Raw genomic sequence first — 17,488 nt, 5'->3', positions numbered from 1 at the left:
TATCATGTGACTCGTTAGTGTTACAAGGTCTCAGGTGTGAATGGGGAGCAGGTGTGTTAAATTTGGTGCCATCGCTCTCACACTCCCTCATACTGACTAGTCACTGGAAGTTCAACATGGCACCTCATGGCAAAGATCTCTCTGAGGATCTGAAAAAAAGAATTTTTGCTCTACATAAAGATGGCCTGGGCTATATGAAGATTGCCAAGACCCTGAAACTGAGCTGCAGCACGGTGGCCAAGACCATACAGCGGTTTAACTGGACTCAGAACAGGCCTCGCCATGGTCGACCAAAGAAGTTGAGTGCACGTGCTCAGCGTCACATCCAGAGGTTGTCTTTGGGAAATAGACGTATAAGTGCTGCCAGCATTGCTGCAGAGGTTGAAGGGGTGGGGGGTCAGCCTGTCAGTGCTCAGAGCATACGCCGTACACTGACTTCATCAAATCTGCATGGCTGTCGTCCCAGAAGGAAGCCTCTTCTAAAGATGATGCACAAGAAATCCCGCAAACAGTTTGCTGAAGACAAGCAGACTAAGGACATGGATTACTGGAACCATGTCCTGTGGTCTGATGAGACCAAGATAAACTTATTTGGTTCAGATGGTGTCAAGCGTGTGTGGCGGCAACCAGGTGAGGAGTACAAAGACAAGTGTGTCTTGCCTACAGTCAAGCATGGTGGTGGGAGTGTCATGGTCTGGGGCTGCATGAGTGCTGCCGGCACTGAGGAGCTACAGTTCATTGAGGGAACCATGAATGCCAACATGTACTGTGGCATACTGAAGCAGAGCATGATCCCCTCCCTTCGGAGACTGGGCCGCAGGGCAGTATTCCAACATGATAACGACCCCAAACACACCTCCAAGACGACCACTGCCTTGCTAAAGAAGCTGAGGGTAAAGGTGATGGACTGGCCAAGCATGCCTCCAGACCTAAACCCTATGGAGCATCTGTGGGGCATCCTGAAACGGAAGGTGGAGGAGTGCAAGGTCTCTAACATCTACCAGCTCCGTGATGTCGTCATGGAGGAGTGGAAGAGGACTCCAGTGGCAACCTGTGAAGCTCTGGTGAACTCCATGCCCAAGAGGGTTAAGGCAGTGCTGGAAAATTATGGTGGCCACACAAAATATTGACACTTTGGGCCCAATTTGGACATTTTCACTTAGGGGTGTACTCACTTTTATTGCCAGCGGTTTAGACATTAATGGCTGTGTGTTGAGTTATTTTGAGGGGACAGCAAATTTACACTGTTATACAAGCTGTACACTCACTACTTTACATTGTAGCAAAGTGTCATTCCTTCAGTGTTGTCACATGAAAATATATTTACAAAAATTTGAGGGGTGTACTCACTTTTATGATATACTGTATATCCAGATATCTAACATTTTTATTAGATATAAGGAGTAGACATGCTCCACATATGCATGTCCTTAATGAGCTAGGATATTCTCCGTAATGGGACAATTTCTGCATGCATCCAATCCGGACCTCAGAAATCTCCATGCTACCATTTGCGTCCAGGGAGATATCTGGGATGAGATCTCTTCAAGACACACAAGATCCCGATGCGCATGTACCCGCTTACATATTTGTAGAATATTTTAACTCCAGAAAGGTTATGTGTCAACATGCTGACATATCTAAGCCTTTATACTTAGGCATGAACAAATCCACATATTTTCAGAAATGTATCATATCTGTAGTCATTACATGATCCGTATACCAAAAATGTATGATCGAAAATGGACTAAATCTGAGTAATGATCAATATCCAGCATCCAGATGATTCGACCTATTGAGGCGTTGAAAATCATTGTTCTTTTTCACATGAAGGTGACATATCTGACATACATTTGCACCATACTGAAAGCAAACCGTCACATTTAATCCCAAGCACATCTCTGCTGTTTCTGGAGAAAAAAAATGCAGCATAGCATATCCATAGCTCCAACCACAACACATGTTTTCTGTAAAAATGCAAATATTGCCAATCTTTGCAAAAAATATATTTCATTTATTTGATAGAAAATTTTAAAAAGTTCCACACCCTCAATACCCTTGCCAACCTTGTTTATTATGGACGATGGATGCAATGGGTGCAGATTAGGTTGTCAGGGGCAGTCCCTCGAATTCCAGATCCAACATGGTGGTAGTGTTGGTCTGTGATCCACCTCAAACTGTCAATGCATAAATCATTAATCGAAATTGTGTCGATATTGCAAGAAAATATTTTTTTATGTATTTATTTAACCTTTATTTATCTAGGCAAGTCAGTTAAGAACAAATTCTTATTGTACAGTGACTGCCTGCCCGGCCAAACCCTACCCTAGCCAGGACAACATTGGGTCAATTGTGCGCCACCCTATGGGATTCCCGATCACGGTCGGTTGTGATACAGCCTGGGACATACCACAAGGTAGCTACTCTACCTGCTTCATTCATGACGAGAAAACAAACTGGAACAAGCTAGCTAGCCAAGTACCTAGTTAGCTATCTTAAATTAATCAGTAATACAAAATATGCCCAAACATTTTTTAAATGTTAGCTGTCATAGGGGGTATAAAAAAATCCCTGAAGGGAAGGAAATGTTATTTGTTAGCTTGCTATGCTACCAGTTAGCTTTCCCCCCTCCCCTTTCAAGCCTAGCTATCTAGCCCTACTGGCTGCTGGCCAAATTAGCAGACGTTCATGATTCTAGTTACTAAGATACATAAATCATATAAAATTAGCTACCCACTTTTATCGTTAACTTCTTTGAGGTATTTTCTGAACAGCTTCTCACTTCTTTGTTTCTCCAGTTGTCAGTTCGACCACACACCGTTTACAAACTAATTTGTGGCGCCCAAATAAAGACAGCAGAAAAGAGGTGATTCTTGTTGCTAGGCTACCAGTTACAGTGCTTTTAGCTTGCTGTTTGCGCGTTCCTTTATGCAGATGGCTTACAAAAAGTTTAGCTAGTGTTTCAAATAATATGTATATATGGATGTATTATTTGTTAAATGATTCAACATGTCCTCAAGAGTCAAATAAGCATAAATGTTCCTTATTTGGAAAAACTAAAAGCATATCAAGATCCTGATATGGACCTCATTCAGGATCATATGCATTTTATTGTGCTGAGAAAATATACCACTTAGGCCAACTGTCAGTATTTGTCATCATATAGAGAAAATAAGTTGTCCACATAGGCCTATCTCAGGATATCTAATGAGTCAATATCTGGCCATACCGCGTATGATATCCAGAGGGAATCCAACATATTTCACAAATGATTGAGCATGAGCTGAAAACTCAGAAATGCGTCAGAAATTGTCCTTATTTTCTGCATATCAAAAAGCATATCAAGATCAGGATATGGACCTCAGCCAAGAGAATCATATCTGGAATCAATCTAGTTTATTATGCTGAGAAAACACAGATATGCGATGTATACAGTCAGTATTTGTCAACATGAAGAGAGATAATAGGATGTCACATATCTCAGGATATTGAATGAGTCCATATCTGGCCATAGGAAATGACCATGTGTGATATTCGGAGTAATCCCAATACCATATATGTCTAAAAGACACATCTCGATTCAGAATTTGTCAGGATATGGTGCAAATCCACAAATTCTAAATATGCATTGAAAATGGTCTGTATTCTCTAGAATACTAAAAACGTGTAATGTAAAGATATCCCCTGATATTGACCCTTTTCGCCCAGTGCTATCTTTCTGCTGAAATTAAAAGCTAATGTAGGCCTAAATTCTTGGAATTATCTAGAGCCATGAATGTCAAAGTTGCCTTGGACAATGATACACATGGACTGGAATTAAAAAACTACAACATTTTAAATGATAGCCATGGCAGGACTGGAAAATGTTGATAATGATGCTATCTCACTACAGCGTCGGCCCAAATGTGTTTATCTTTTCAAAATGACAATAGGAAGTGTGAAGTGAAGAGAAAACAAGAGTCCTTATAACTTGCCACACTCTAGAAGGATAAGCCCTACAGTACATGCTAAACTCCCAGTGCAATACAACCTAATCTAATCTAAGACACCATTTGTACTGCTATCAAGTTACACCCCTAGTGCGCACACACACACACACACACACACACACACACACACACACACACACACACACACACACACACACACACACACACACACACACACACAGACTACATGCACAACTGCCAGACTACATGCACAACACACACTGTCTCTTCGCGCACACACACAAAGTGTTTTCTCTCCAGACAATTAGTCTAAGTGTAGGTTGTCTTTATCAGACGGCAGGCAGTTAGCATTGAAAGGTCAGACACTAGGTTGGGGTAACTTACTGCTGTTCCACCCATAGAGCCCATATATTTTCACAAACAATAGTTTCCATCTCCACTGAAGACATTCTGGGTCCATAAATGCAAACATTTGAAAAAGTGTCCACTTTTTCTCAATCTCAGTCAATAAAAATCGTTGACATAGTTGCACGTGATAAAATGCTATGTTAGCTGTTCCCATTATATAACCTGGCACATTTAGCCCTACCCGACCAGGTGGCAGTGATTATTTCCTGTAACAAATTCCGCATCTGCCTATCAAAGATCTATGACTTTATATCCACTAACCAATGGCATTTCTTACATTAGGTCAACTTGGCCACCAGAGGGATATTTTAAACCTCTAATTTCAAGGTTTACTTTTGTTCCACTTGGTCTGTCACAATTGTAATGGACCAATATTGCATGATGCATCCTTGACTAGGCTACTAGGCTAGGCTACTAGCTAGGCTACTTGACTAGGCTACTAGCTACTAACGTTATGCAAAATTTGAAAGACACATTTTTGTATATATGACAAAATCCCACATTTTTGCTTATCTGTTTTACATACTGTACATCCATGTGATTTTACAACCAGTTTGTGCCCAGTGAGATAATATTAAAAGTTGCAATTGTACGCATATTTTTTTATGTTTAATTGCAGAATTTGTTACAGGATATAATAATGTCCAGCTGGTGTAGTTAGTATAGGGCTGAATGTGCCAGGTTATCTGATGGGAAAAGCTAACATTTAAGTGATTTTAATTGGTTGATGCAAATTTTGAGATAGAGAAAAAGTTTCAGTTTAAACTTTTTCTAATGTTTGCAAGTATGGACCATCTCTCTACTCCTGTCACATATTTTACTACTATACTTAAGCCATACAGCCCCTCCTCTGTCTATCTCTTCCTCTCTCTCATTCACAATCTCTTTCTCAGTTTCTCTCTGTCTCTCATTCTTTCTTTCGCTCCATGTGCTTAATAATATATGATTCCACCATAATTCTGCATGTAACCTCAACAAGTATGGCTAGAGCAATTCCTTAGGCATATACTGTCAATACGAGACAACGGAAGGCTGACCTCATCCTCATTTCCTATGATGGATTTCTAACAATTTAACCTTTGACAGGCAACCTAAAGGTTATCCAAAGGTCACTAACCTTTTCAATGAACTAGCTCACAAATATTTTGGATTATCCACTGTTGCACTATAGGATATCCTAATGCTTTTAGAACTTGCTTATCCCACGTAAACGGAATCAAAGACAACATAGCTCAAATGTTATTGTAAAATGTGCATTTAGATGAGAACTACTGTACAGACGTTAGTGACAATCCCTCTTTGTTTTGCATTTATCTCAGTCTGCCTGCCTGTCTTCCTCCCTTCGGACGTTATAGACACCAGATCCCACACGCCTCCCTGCATTCTTCCAACAACCTGATTATAATTTTTTTTAAAGCTTTGATGAGTGACTGCTGAGTTTAAAAGGGAAGGAAAAAAGGGAGAATAAAGGGAGAAATTAAACCCATCAGAGCCGTTTATGGGTCTGACCTTTCTCTGTACAGACCACATGCTTTATTATTCCCTTACTCCAGCTCAGGACTCATTAGGAACGCCTGGAACGCCATCTGACATGTGGAATTCCATATACTCAGGCAGACACATCTCCCTACAAAACACACACATGTGCACCCACACACATTCTGGGTTCTGAGACAGTTATTCCTTTGGCAAGCGGAATGGGGATGACATCACAAGGCAGGCAGCGGTAAACAGTCTTGATTAGGGGATGGCCTTGGTTGCCAAGACAGCCAATGTCAGTGTTGGTGGTCTGTAGTCCCCATCCGTAGCTGTGCCCGAGGGCCAGTTAGCTAAATATATACAGTTCTCTCTTCTCTACAGAGTTCCAGGCAGCATGTGTTTTAATGCTGAGGCTGATTAGGGTATTTGTGCTTGTTTGTTGTGTTTGTTTGAACAGAGGTATTTCAGCACTCAAATCCTTGATACATGACAACCTTGTCTGGTGCACTTAGATGTGTATCATAAATATGTGTTCTAGTAATATGTTTCTTTGATTCACAGACATTTTGACATTGGAACTGAAGTTCTAAACTCATCAAAAAAAGAAACATCCCTTTTTCAGGACCCTGTCTTTCAAAGGTAATTCGTAAACATCCAAATAACTTCACAGATCTTCATTGTAAAGGGTTTAAACACTGTTTGTTCAATGAACATTTAATGAACATGCACCTGTGGAATGGTCGTTAAGACACTAACAGTTTACAGACGGTAAGAAATTAAGGTCACAGTTATAAAAACTTAGGACACTAAAGACACCTTTCTACTGACTCTGAAAAACACCAAAAGAAAGATGCCTGGGTCCCTGCTCATCTGCGTGAACGTGCCTTAGGCATGCTGCAAGGAGGCATGAGGACTGCAGATGTGGCCAGGGTAATAAATTGAAATGTCTGTACTATGAGACGCCTAAGACAGCGCTACAGGGAGACAGGACGGACAACTGATCATCCTCGCAGTGGCAGACCACGTGTAACAACACCTGCACAGGATCGGTACATCCGAACAACAGGACAGTACAGGATGGCAACAACAACTGCCTGAGTTACACCAAGAATGCACAATCCATCCATCAGTGCTCAGGCTGTCCGCAATAGGCTGAGAGAGGCTGGACTGAGGGGTTCTAGGCCTGTTGTAAGGCAGGTCCTCACCAGACATCAACGGCAACAACGTTACCTATGGACACAAACCTACCATTGCTGGACCAGACAGGACTGGCAAAAAGTGCTCTTCAATGACGAGTCACAGTTTTGTCTCACCAGTGGTGATGGTCGGATTTGCGTTTATCTGTGCAGGAATGAGTGTTACACCGGGGCCTGTACTCTGGAGCAGGATCGATTTGGAGGTGGAGGGTCCGTCATGGTCTGGGACGGTGTGTCACAGCATCATCGGACTGAGCTTGTTGTCATTGCAGGCAATCTCAACACAACATCCTCCTCCCTTTGTGGTACCTTTCCTGCAGGCTCATCCTGACATGACCCTCCAATATGACAATGCCACCAGCCATACTGCTCGTTCTGTGCATGATTTCCTGCGAGACAGGAATGTCAGTGTTCTGCCATGGCCAGCGAAGAGTCCATATCTCAATCCCATTGAGCACGTCTGGGACCTGTTGGATCAGAGGGCTAGGGCCATTCCCCCCAGAAATGTCCGGGAACTTGCAGGTGCCTTGGTGGAAGAGTGGGGTAACATCTCACAGCAAGAACTGGCAAATCTGGTGCACTGCAGTACTTAATGATTTTGGCCCCCCTTTGTTCAGGGACACATTATTCCATTTCTGTTAGTTACATGTCTGTGGAACTTGTTCGGTTTATGTCTCAGTTGCTGAATCTTCTGTTCATACAAATATTTACACATGCTAAGTTAGCTTAAAATAAACGCAGTTTACAGTGAGAGGACGTTTCTTTTTTTTGCTGAGTTTATATGGCATATGTGTTTGGCGCACAGAGAGAGAGAGAGTGAGAAAATTAAGGGGCGGAGAGTCAGTGCTGCCCCACAGTAAGGGAGTGAAAAGCTCGTGGCTGGCATGTGTGGGGTCCTTAATGACGCTGCGATGGGTCCTGGATGGGTGGGAACATGGCCCCAATGATATATTGGGCCATCTTCACCACCCTCTGGAGAGTGTTGCGGTCGTGGACGGAGCAATTCACTTGTGCTTTATTCCAGTGTGTGTGTGTGTGTGTGTGTGAGTATGTGTGTGTGTCTCTTTGACCAGGACCATGACATGAATCTAACTCTGAATGTGTAGGGCTAGAGAGGGACCCTACAAACTAAGGTGTCAGCACTGCAGCCGTTGGTCGAACCAACGGGGTCAGCACTTCTGTCACGTGTGTCACAAGCGACCACCATGGGTGACCAGCACTCAGCAGAAATGTCAGAGCCCTGAAAATGGTGGCACAGACTTTAGGAGAAAATCATTATATGGAGAGGTCAGTTAGGACTGCAGCGCAGAGCTGATGGAAGACCTTGGGTGTCAGTCTTGACAGGTGAAACATAGATTTGTTTTGCTAGTGTTGTCATTAGTGGGTTCTGGAGCTCAGCTTGTAAAGGTCTTTGTGGTAAATTTTTTGGTACACCTACTGGAGAGCTCTTCTTTTTCTACACCAATTCAGCATCTCTCTTCAGCCTTAGCTCCACCCATCTCTTTAAGCATTCACATGTGATGCCATGTGCTAAACAGAGTGAATAGTTTAGTAAACAACCAAAGATTTCAAGACTAAAAGTGGTAAAAGTAGTAGCCTACAATAAGGAAAAACTATGCACTTTATCTAGTTTTTTTATTAAAACAATTATTTCACCTTTATTTAACCAGGTAGGCCAGTTGATAACAAGTTCTCATTTACAACTGCGACCTGACCAAGATAAAGCAAAGCAGTGCAACAAAAACAACAACACCTAAACAAACGTACAGTCAGTAACACAATATAAGAGTAGGGAGGTAAGTCAGTACATAGACCATAGATGCGAAATAATTACAATTTCGTATTAACACTGGAGTGATAGATGTGCAGATGATGATGTGCAAGTAGAAATACTGGGGTGCAAAAGAGCAAGAGGATAAGTAACAATATGAGGATGAGGTAGTTGGGTGTGCTATTTACAGATTGGCTGTGTACAGGTTCAGTGATCGTTAAGCTGCTCTGACAAGACGCTAGTCCTTGGCCTACAGTGCATTTGGAAAGTATTCAGACCCCTTGACTTTTCCACATTTTAATACATTACAGCCTTATTGTAAAATTGCTAAAATTGTTTTTCCCCCTCATCAATCTGCACACAATACCCCAGAACGTCAAAGTAAAAACATTTTGGGGGGGAAATGTTTGCAAATGTAAAAATAAAATATCACATTTACATAAGTATTCAGACCCTTTACTCAGTACTTTGATGAAGCAGCTCTGGAAGTGATAACAGCCTCGAGATTTGGGGGGTAGAGGCTACAAGCTTGGCACACCTGTATTTGGGGAGTTTCTCCCATTCTTCTCTGCAGATCCTCTCAAGCTCTGTCAGGTTGGATGGGGAGCGTCGCTGCACAGCTATTTTAAGGTCTCTCCAGAGATGTTCGATTGGGTTCAAGTCCTCAAGGACATTCATTAACTTGTCCCGAAGCCACTTCTGCGCTGTCTTGGATGTGTGCTTAGGGTTGTTGTTGTGTTGGAAGGTGAACATTTGCCCCAGTCTTTGGTCCTGAGCGCTCTGGAGCAGGTTTTCATCAAAGATCTCTCTGTACTTTGCTCTGTTCATCTTTCCCTCTGTCCTGAATACTCTTCCAGTCCCTGTCGCTGAAAAACATCCGCACAGCATGATGATGCCACCATCATGCTTCACCATAGGGATGGTGTCAGGTTTCCTCCAGGTGTGACACTTGGCATTCAGGTCAAAGAGCTCAATCTTGGTTTCATGAGACCAGAAAATCTTGTTTATCAGTCTTAGGTGCCTTTTGGCAAACTCCAAGTAGTTTGTCATGTGCCTTTTAGGAGTGGATTCTGTCTGGACACTCTACCATAAAGGCCTGATTGGTGGAGTGCTGCAGAGATGGTTGTCCTTCTAGAAGGTTCTCCCATCTCCACAGAGGAACTCTGGAGCTCTGTCAGAGTGACCATCGGTTTCTTGGTCACCTCCCTGACCAAGGCCCTTCTCCCCGATTGCTCAGATTTGCCATGATTGGTGGTTTAAACTTCTTCCATTTAAGAATGATGGAGGCCACTGTGTTCTTGAAGATCTTCAATGCTGCAGAAATGTTTTGGTACACTTCCCCAGACCTGTGCCTTGACACAATCCTGTCTCTGAGCTCTACGGACAATTCCTTTGACCTCCTTTTTCTCCGACTTGCACTTTCAACTGCAGGACCTTATATAGACAGGTTTGTGCCTTTCCAAATCATGTCCAATCAATTGAATTTACCACAGGTGGACTCCAATCAAGTTGTAGAAACATCTTAAGGATGTGAAGGACCTCGGCGTTACTCTGGACCCTGATCTCTCTTTTGAAGAACATATCAAGACCATTTCAAGGACATTTCAACATTGCAAAAATCTGAAACTTTCTGTCCAGAAATGATGCAGAAAAATTAATCCATGCTTTTGTCACTTCTAGGTTAGACTACTGCAATGCTCTACTTTCCGGCTACCCGGATAAAGCACTAAATAAACTTCAGTTAGTGCTAAATACGGCTGCTAGAATCCTGACTAGAACCCCAAAATTTGATCATAATACTCCAGTGCTAGCCTCCCTACACTGGCTTCCTGTCAAAGCAAGGGCTGATTTCAAGGTTTTACTGCTAACCTACAGAGCATTACATGGGCTTGCTGCTACCTATCTCTCTGATTTGGTCCTGCCGTACATACCTACACGTACGCTACGGTCACAAGATGCAGGCCTCCTAATTGTCCCTAGAATTTCTAAGCAAACAGCTGGAGGCAGGGCTTTCTCCTATAGAGCTCCATTTTTATGGAACGGTCTGCCTACCCATGTCAGAGACGCAAACTCGGTCTCAACCTTTAAGTCTTTACTGAAGACTCATCTCTTCAGTGGGTCATATGATTGAGTGTAGTCTGGGAAGGTGAACGGAAAGGCTCTGGAGCAACGAACCGCCCTTGCTGTCTCTGCCTGGTCGGTTCCCCTCTTTCCACTGGGATTCTCTGCCTCTAACCCTATTACAGGGGCTGAGTCACTGGCTTACTGGGGCTCTTTCATACCGTCCCTGGGAGGGGTGCGTCACCTGAGTGGGTTGAGTCACTGATGTGATCATCCTGTCTGGGTTGGCGCCCCCCCTTGGGTTGTGCCGTGGCGGAGATCTTTGTGGGCTATACTCAACCTTGTCTCAGGATGGTAAGTTGGTGGTTGAAGATATCCCTCTAGTGGTGTGGGGGCTGTGCTTTGGCAAAGTGGGTGGGGTTATATCCTTCCTGTTTGGCCCTGTCCTCGGATGGGGCCACAGTGTCTCCTGACCCCTCCTGTCTCAGCCTCCAGTATTTATGCTGCAGTAGTTTATGTGTCGGGGGGCTAGGGTCAGTTTGTTATATCTGGAGTACTTCTCCTGTCCTATTTGGTGTCCTGTGTGAATTTAAGTGTGCTCTCTCTAATTCTTTCTTTCTCTCTCTCGGAGGACCTGAGCCCTAGGACCATGCCTCAGGACTACCTGACATGATGACTCCTTGCTGTCCCCAGTCCACCTGGCCGTGCTGCTGCTCCAGTTTCAACTGTTCTGCCTTATTATTATTGGACCATGCTGGTCATTTATGAACATTTGAACATCTTGGCCATGTTCTGTTATAATCTCCACCCGGCACAGCCAGAAGAGGACTGGCCACCCCACATAGCCTGGTTCCTCTCTAGGTTTCTTCCTAGGTTTTGGCCTTTCTAGGGAGTTTTTTCTAGCCACCGTGCTTCTACACCTGCATTGCTTGCTGTTTGGGGTTTTCGGATGGGTTTCTGTACAGCACTTTGAGATATCAGCTGATGTACGAAGGGCTATATAAATACATTTGATTTGATTTGATTTGATGATCAATGGAAAAAGGATGCACCTGAGCTCAATTTCTAGTCTCATTGCAAAGGGTCTGAATGCTTATGTAAATATGGTATTTCTGTTTTCGCTTTGTCATTATGGGGTATTTTGTGTAGATTGATTAGGAAAAACATTTTTTAAATCCATTTTAGAACAAGGCTCTAATGTAACAATATGCGGAAAAAGGGAAGGGGTCTGAATACTTTACGAATGCACTGTAGATGAATGAACGCTTTGCGGCAGACTGGAACCATTTAACTCTGTTTTGTTTGTAGCTGCATCTTGTTTGGCCAGCATTGTGTCAAGTCACTCCGGTTCACACTGACCATGGCATGTGCAGAAAGTAGCCCATCACTTTTCCCAACTGATCTGTCAATAGCGCCTGCTAAATTCAGGGCATCAATATTGTTGAGAAAAGTAGCAAAACGTAATATCTTTCAAAAACGTCACTGAAGGAAGGACTATCAACACATACTGAGCAGCTCACGTTATAGACAGAAGCATGGTAAATGGCAGACCAATCCAAACTTATCTACAGGCATGTCCAGCCCATCAATTATCTTAGCCAATCATGGCCAGCGGGAAGGTTCCTGTCATTTTCCGTGGCTAAGCCCACAAAGCTCATAGTTTAACAATTGTATTCGTATTTGCAGATGGAATACAAGTTTGTTAATAAGGCACATGAAAGTTCACATGTTCCAGAAGGCATTTCTGCGCAAAAATATATTTTGATAAGAAAATACATGTTTAAGTTCAAATGCCTCTCCTGTGAAGCAGTGACGTACGGCATACGCCTAGTTTCCTGAAACAAGTCACAAATTAAAAACATCATACAGAAGTTGAATAGCAAATCGAGAGCTTGGGACTATGAGGATCTATCTGCATTTCTGTCCAAATTCTGTTATTGACAGCCTTGTTCTGTTCAATGTTCTCTACCTTGATAGTATAGAATACAAGATACATCATTGAAACCATTGAGGGCTTGGAACTTAAAGCCAATTATCTCAAAATCATATTTTTTGCTGATAGAACCTTTTAGTCCCAAGCTCTCGAAATCTCATGAAATGGATAAGTGTTTGTCTTTGCTTCATCAGCCAAATTGTGTACCATTCGTCAACATGCTCCTTGCCCACTGCTGTACTCTGTTTCCGAGAAACCACAAATGGAATCTAACGTCGACAGGTTTCCAGGTGTTCTGAAAAGAAGCGTCAGGCTGTGTATTTGCGTTTTGTCTTTTTTAGCTCACTCTGGCCTAGAACCTTACAGTAGAGTGGTTGGTAATGAATTAGTGTTAAAACAACCTGTCGAGTGTGCCAGAAATTCACCAGGACAAGAGGTGCACTGTTTGCCTCGGTGTGCAGTGGACGGGGGAGACAAATTGGCACTCTCGCCGGGCAAGGCCAGGGGGGCAAAGTGTACACGTTCCACTGCCATATTTCTAAATGCATGCAGCTGGCCTATCTCAGTTTTCAATCCCCATTCGAAATAAATACGCAGTAAAACAGATGGAGATATGACTGGCTAAATTGGACTAGGCTGTCCAAATATTGTATCACCTCATGGAAGCTTTTAAAGGTCATTCAAACTATTTTAAATGTTGTTGTAGGCAAGTTTGGACTTGTACACACCCAAAATGGCCACGCACATACATGTGCACATACACACACACACACACACACTCTATCTGTACAATACTCTGTACTATTTTGGTGTAGTGAAACAATTTAATCTGATAGTCTCTAATCTCTCGCTACAGTTGTTGTCAGTCGACCCTGCAATGCCCACTCAAGTAAAAGGTCAGGAGTAGAACGATATCTATCTCTTACTTGGGCCAAGAAATTGCTGTTTCCCCAAGCATAGAACAAGTTACATGGAAAGAAAAAATAGCTGTAGTTTAGAATCAAAATGAAAATTATTGTAGAGTGCTTAGTAGACCAATGGTTCAGGTGGTAAACTGACATATCATATTGCTATTTAGCTAATGATTTTATCAAAAGCAACTTCCAGTAGAGTGAATACATACAGTTTACATATTATTTGTGACGACAGCGGGATAGAAACCTACGACCCTGGCGATGCTAGCACCACACTTAACTCCAACTGAACACATTCACCAAAAGCCACAAAATACACAAATGGATTTCTGAAAATAAGTAAATACCACAGGAGTCCTCTTACATTTGGAACTTCACAGTGCTATTGATCAAATAACCATGAAAAGGGAGGCTCTCTCCCTCAGTTATGCACATCAACAACAACAAGAACAACAACTAATACTAGCCCGAGCGAGATTAGCTCAAATCGAACGAGGAAACACTATCTAGATAAACCCTCTCAAACTTTTTCAGCAAGTTGGCCGTCAAAATTTCACTGATAAACGATGGGAAATAGTAGCCTGCTCGTCCTTCTGCAGCTTGCCTGCTAATGCATGCATGACCCAACCCACCATAGGGCACTCTGTTCACAATGTTGACATCAGTAGAGTGTCAACTGATGTCACACGATGCCCACCCAACGCCATACACGTCTATGGTTGTGAGGCCGATTGGACATACTGCCAAATTCTCTAAAATGATGTCTAATGGCAGCTTATAGCAGATAAATTAACATTAAATTCTCTAGCAGCAGCTCAGGTGGACATTCCTGCAGTCAGCATACCAATTGCATGCTAGCTAACCAAATGACACCTGCATCTCTAGCTGTAGCCACTGAAAAATTATAGGAGTGGGAAAAATCAGTAACTCACCTACTCCTCCAGTGACATGACATCCTCCCAGCAGCTAGCTAGCTAACATTGGGCTCCGTGTTTATAGCTTGCTACATAAATAGCTAGCTACATAAATAGATACACTTGCCCAGAGGTGTCAAACTCAATCTGCGCATCAACCAAATTGAAAACACATCACAAATTTGCAGGCCAGACATAGCCTATTTTTATTTTTTTACAAAAAGACTGATACCCAAAATGGCCATTGTTTTATTTGAAAAATATGGCCCTTTATAATGTCAACTTGTGTACATAAAATGCTATATACAGCATCCTAACATATTAAAACAAAAGAGGAAAATAATATTTGTTCAGCCTTGTTCAGCCTGTTCAACCTTATACAGATGTGCATAATATGTTGCAAACCTAATCAAAAGTAAATTCGCCAATGCCATCACATCAGGCTGTAATTTCCTAAAGTAGATGATTCAACTGTCGACTAATTTATACTCGCTTGTGTGTCCTATTCGGCCCACAGGCCTTGTGTTTGACACATGTGTGCTAGCCTATTAGCCACGTTATGACGGACTTGTGATCATGACCCTTGCTAGTTTGATTGTATTGACATTCCCAGCCTTAGTTACAAGTCGTCCGTTTTTGTTCAAAATATTGAGTCATTGAAACTGAAACGGTGCATCCCGAATGGGTTGTGACAGCAAACAATGTACCAGGCGAGCTGGGATTTACAGACAATGTACACTGGCGGGGAAGGCAGAAGGACGGATACACCCTGCAGCTAGGGAGTCCTTGATGTAGGTCTCCGGACCTGACCGAGAGTACAGTCGTCCCCGGAGCAGTGTGGTGCCTGGGAGAAGGGCGATCCCGCAGTTTATAGGGTCGGTGCGGTGGGAGTAAAGTGGCCCAACTTCCAAGCCCACAGGAAGACATCCCAGGGCAGGCTAAGCTGACTTCAGGCAATGGGAGTGGCAGAACGGGCTCCAGCCCATGATGGCACCAGCAGTCCGGTCTATGAGGAATTGTGTCGCCAAGAGAATCCTAATACCACAGGATCCGGAGGAGACTTAATTAGTATGAATTGGATTGCCTTGCTCTGATTCTCTGACACTCATAGGTTGATTGGAGTGGTATTGTGAGTGACCCGGCATAATCGAGCGCCCATCCAGCGCTCGAACGTCAATTGGGAATGGAAAGGGGCTGAGTGGGGATGCCCAGCTCGGACACCAGGGGAGCGTCCATAAAACTCTTATCGGCCCCAGAGTCAATGAGTACCCGGAGAGATTTCAACTAGTTCCCCCACAGCAGGATGGCATGGAAAAGGGTGCGAGTAAGGAGAGAGGAAAAGTTATCCATATGGAACACCAGAGTACTCGCCCCTACCGGTGAGCCTGGTCTTTTAGTGGACAGGAAGACGAAAAATGACCAGTAGTCCCTCAATACAGGCAACTTTTCATGAGGAGCCGGTGTAGATGTTAGGCTGGGGACAGCCTAGCTCTGCCTAGTTGCATCGGCTCGGGAAGAGGTGAATCGGCAGACTTTCGGCCACCCAGACGTCGGGGACTTCCGGGATGCCTCAGAGGCGAGGTGGAATCCTTGGGTGGGAGAGGGAAATTGGACCTCCTTCCTACATTCCCATAGCCTCCTATCAATAAGGAAGGTCGAAGGCAATGAGCGAGTCGAGATCCGTCGGTAGTTCCCGGGCTGCTAGCTCATTCATCACTTCCTCCGATAATCCATGCAGGAACGTGTCGAATAACGATTCCGGGTTCCAGCAACTCTCAGCTGCCAATGAGCAGAAATCCACTGCATAGTCTGCCACACTGCGGGAGTCTTGCCGAAGCTGGAGTAACTTCCGGGAAGCCTCTCTCCCGGACCATGGAGAATCGAAAACCTTCTTCACCTCCGCCACAAACTCCTCCAGACTGAAGCATACGACCGACTGTTGTTCCCACACGACCGTAGCCCAGGTGAGAGCCCTCCAGGACATCGGCGTGATGAGATACACTATCTTCGAGCGGTTTGAGGGGGAGGAGGAGGGCTGCAGCTCAATGATGAGAGAACACTGCGTGGGAAATGCCCTACAGGTTCCTGACTATCCAGCAAAGCGTTTCGGGGGAGGTAAGCGGGGTTCCCGGGAAACCGGGGTGGCTGGGGAGGCGGCGCTGCTAACAGCCGGTTTACTGAGGGGCTGGGAGGTTACTGTCATGGTAGGCTGCCTGACAGATAACCCGCGGAATTGCTCCAGCAATGTGTTCAACGAGCGGTCATGGCGTTCAGCCAAGGTCTGGAACCCTTCTATAAGAACAGGAAGCAATTCCTCGTGCCTTCCAATGGTGGCTCCTTGGGAGGAGACAGCGTTGTGAAGCTGGTCCGAGTCTGCTGGGTCCATATTGGCCAGTTCGTACTGTCAAGGCGCAGGAGAAGACCCAGATGCAGACAGTTTCAAAGTAACAGAAGTTTGTTACAAAAACAGTGGGGTAGGCAAACGACAGGTCAAGGGCAGGCATAGGTCCATAATCTAGAGCAGAGTCCGAAAGGTACAGAAAAACAGGAACTAGAGAAAGACAGGAGCAAGGGTAAAATGCTGGTAGGCTTGACGCCACAAAACGAACTGGCCAACTCGGATTGTAAGTTGGGAACTCGGGCCTCATTCTAGAGCTATGACCTGAAGATCACTGACGTCATCATGATTCAACCTTGTTTTTTTCAGAGTTCCCAGTTGTCTTGAAATCACCATAAATCCAGAGAATGACAGACTTTGATTACAAAGTTTGATGACAAAATTTGCCCACGAAGGACTGCCTCGCCACCTTCCTGTTGAAGTGACCACAGTACAACAAGGTAAGTCCAAAATATTGTGTATGC

The sequence above is a fragment of the Oncorhynchus kisutch genome, linkage group LG3, assembly GCF_002021735.2.
Source record: "Oncorhynchus kisutch isolate 150728-3 linkage group LG3, Okis_V2, whole genome shotgun sequence".
Classification (NCBI taxonomy): domain Eukaryota; kingdom Metazoa; phylum Chordata; class Actinopteri; order Salmoniformes; family Salmonidae; genus Oncorhynchus; species Oncorhynchus kisutch.
The sequence above is the reverse complement of the archived record's forward strand: the minus strand, read 5'-3'. Positions refer to the sequence as shown.